The sequence below is a fragment of the Sinocyclocheilus anshuiensis genome, unplaced genomic scaffold (genome assembly GCF_001515605.1).
Source record: "Sinocyclocheilus anshuiensis isolate Anshui unplaced genomic scaffold, SAMN03320099.WGS_v1.1 scaffold1093, whole genome shotgun sequence".
In the NCBI taxonomy this organism is placed as follows: Eukaryota; Metazoa; Chordata; class Actinopteri; order Cypriniformes; family Cyprinidae; genus Sinocyclocheilus; species Sinocyclocheilus anshuiensis.
In genome coordinates, this window is record NW_015555782.1 from 203,981 (window position 1) to 206,360 (window position 2,380).

The following is a 2,380-nucleotide window of genomic DNA, read 5'->3' on the forward strand; positions in this document are numbered from 1 at the left end:
CTGCTGTAAAGTTGGGCATTTTAACATGGGGAGTCTATGGGATTGACTCCCTTTTGCAGCCAGCCTCTAGCAGCAAGTCGATGAATTACAGTTTAAGTCACTTCCGTGTTGGCTTCACTAGAGAGAGCAGGAGGTTGCCGCTTGGTCTTTAGTGATGTCACAGGGAGGAGACGGTACCTAACAGAGGGCAAGTCTGAAGGGCACGTTTGCTTAAGCATGTCACCTGTCCTTAAAGTCAACATACTTCATTCAGATATACAGTGGGTACGGAAAGTATTCAGACCCCCTTAAATTTTTCACTCTTTGTTATATTGCAGCCATGTTGCATATTAAAATTATGAATTAAGTTTGAGAGGTATGCGGGATATATATACATGTATGCAGAATATAAGAACATATAATGTAACTAATTTATAATATAAAAGTTTTCCAGTTCACCAATTATTTAAAAAAACATTCATATTTTATTTTTAAGATTTTAATAAACAGCAATGTCAGATAATGACAACAAACAATTAAAATGCCCAAATACAGTGGGTACGGAAAGTATTCAGACCCCCTTACATTTTTCACTCTTTGTTATATTGCAGCCATTTGCTAAAATAATTTAAGTTAATTTTTTTTCCTCAGTCTTACATTTTTTTCTGTCTAAGCCATAAATATTTTTAGACTGTCATAAAAGAACATCCTGAAGTTTTGAACTCGAAGAACTCAAAGAGGAGGCTACTAAAACCTACTCTGAGCTATCAGATGAGAATTTGAGAATGTTTTTGTAGATTATTAAATATTTGAGCTTAATGATTAGATTATATGTATATTAACTATAAATTTATTTATTTTTTTTTTTAATTTTGATTTCTTATTTGACGTACCTGCTACAGATTCAGCTGTGCGGGGTACTGTATTTTTAGATTTGACAAGTTCTTAGATTTTTTTTAGAAAAAAGAAAATAATTATATAATCGTATATCAGGCTGCAATTTGCTTTAACGCTAAATGTAACAACAAAAAAAACATACTTAACATCTTTCAATAGCTATTTTCGTTTTAGAGCTGTCATTTTATAATTGTAATCTCATTGGAGGACAGACGGGACCAAAAATGTCAATGGCTAAAAGTCAATAAACAATCTGTTGTACACAATGAAAGGCAACATGTCATGAGGCTTTTCCATCAGCTTTATAGATCTGCAAAATACAAGCATGCAACACTTTCAAAGTATGATTCTAATCTCTGTTTATGGTTTCCATTTGATTGTTGTGATCCACACGGATGTAGTCAAATACTGTGATCTGTCATTCGTACGACTTCAAACATTTAAAGTTGAATGTAAAGCATTCACATCACCAAATACAGGCATGATTTAAAAAAAATGGTTCTAAAATCAGTTTTATATATATAAAATTAAAATGAAATTAAATGAACTTACCAGAATTATTATTCCTTTAAGTGTTATGGTGTTTGATATGGATTTCAAAAATCCAAAGGAAAATCCTGGCAGGGTTTCAGAAGGTAAGCCCTACATGTCGCCTTAACTGGAGGCTGTTGGGCAGACCAGAGGAGTATGGGTCGACCGGCTCATCCAGATGGACTCTCCCTACACTTGATGCTGCCTGACCAAATGGTAGAGTCCTGTTTAAAGAACACATGAAACCACAACAGACCACAGCGGATGCTATTGCATGTTTTGGGGGAGCGGAATACTGTTACAATCATGTACGGTAATGATTTTACCTCACATGCTTATGATGCCATTAATGCTAAATAATCACTGAGAAGTTATTAAGTGAGAAGAGGACCCTTTAAACACATTTAACTAAATAAAATGCAGATTGTAGCCTTTAAATTGCCACATTTATTCATTTTAGCTTTCATAGCCTGAAATGTTTTTGCTTGAATACTTTTGCTTGCACCAAAGTGCAATATCTTTCAAAACTTTTTTATTAACATATAATGTTCCTTCATGACATGCAGAAGGATGCTGACATCACTTCCTTCTCAGGCTGACATCAGCGACACAGGCTTAACTAGCTGAAGTAAAATGCCCATTTCCGGTGATGCTCAGAGCTAGTTTTTTTACGGCCTGCTCCGGGACAGTATTATAGAGGGTAGATAAAGCTGCCTAATCCCACAGTCAGTAATTCTGCTGCAAAGAGGATTAGCTCCACCCCAACAGAACCATTGGCTATTTTTAGATCACATATTCCCTGTGTTTTCTCTGCTTGCTCCGCCTCTTTACTTTTCCCTCCCAAAAATTCATCTAAACTTCCTAAGTGGGGAGTTGATCTACCGTAAGACCAGCTTCACCTCCACAAATCCATGGTTTAACACAGTTGTTCTCAAACCTTGTCAAATGGCAGAGCACATAATACACCACATGT

At 35.7% G+C, this 2,380-nt stretch overlaps 1 protein-coding gene across 2 annotated transcripts in view; it reads right to left on the reverse strand.

The window, feature by feature from the left end:
- sv2ba (synaptic vesicle glycoprotein 2Ba) overlaps window positions 1-1,575 on the reverse strand; it is a 19,677-nt gene extending 18,102 nt beyond the window's left edge. For both annotated transcript variants that reach the window (XM_016468846.1, XM_016468845.1), the window contains exon 1: window positions 1,429-1,575. The gene's annotated coding sequence lies outside the window, so the exon portion shown is untranslated. The remainder of the gene's footprint in view (window positions 1-1,428) is intronic.
- Between the last annotated feature and the right edge of the window lie 805 nt (window positions 1,576-2,380).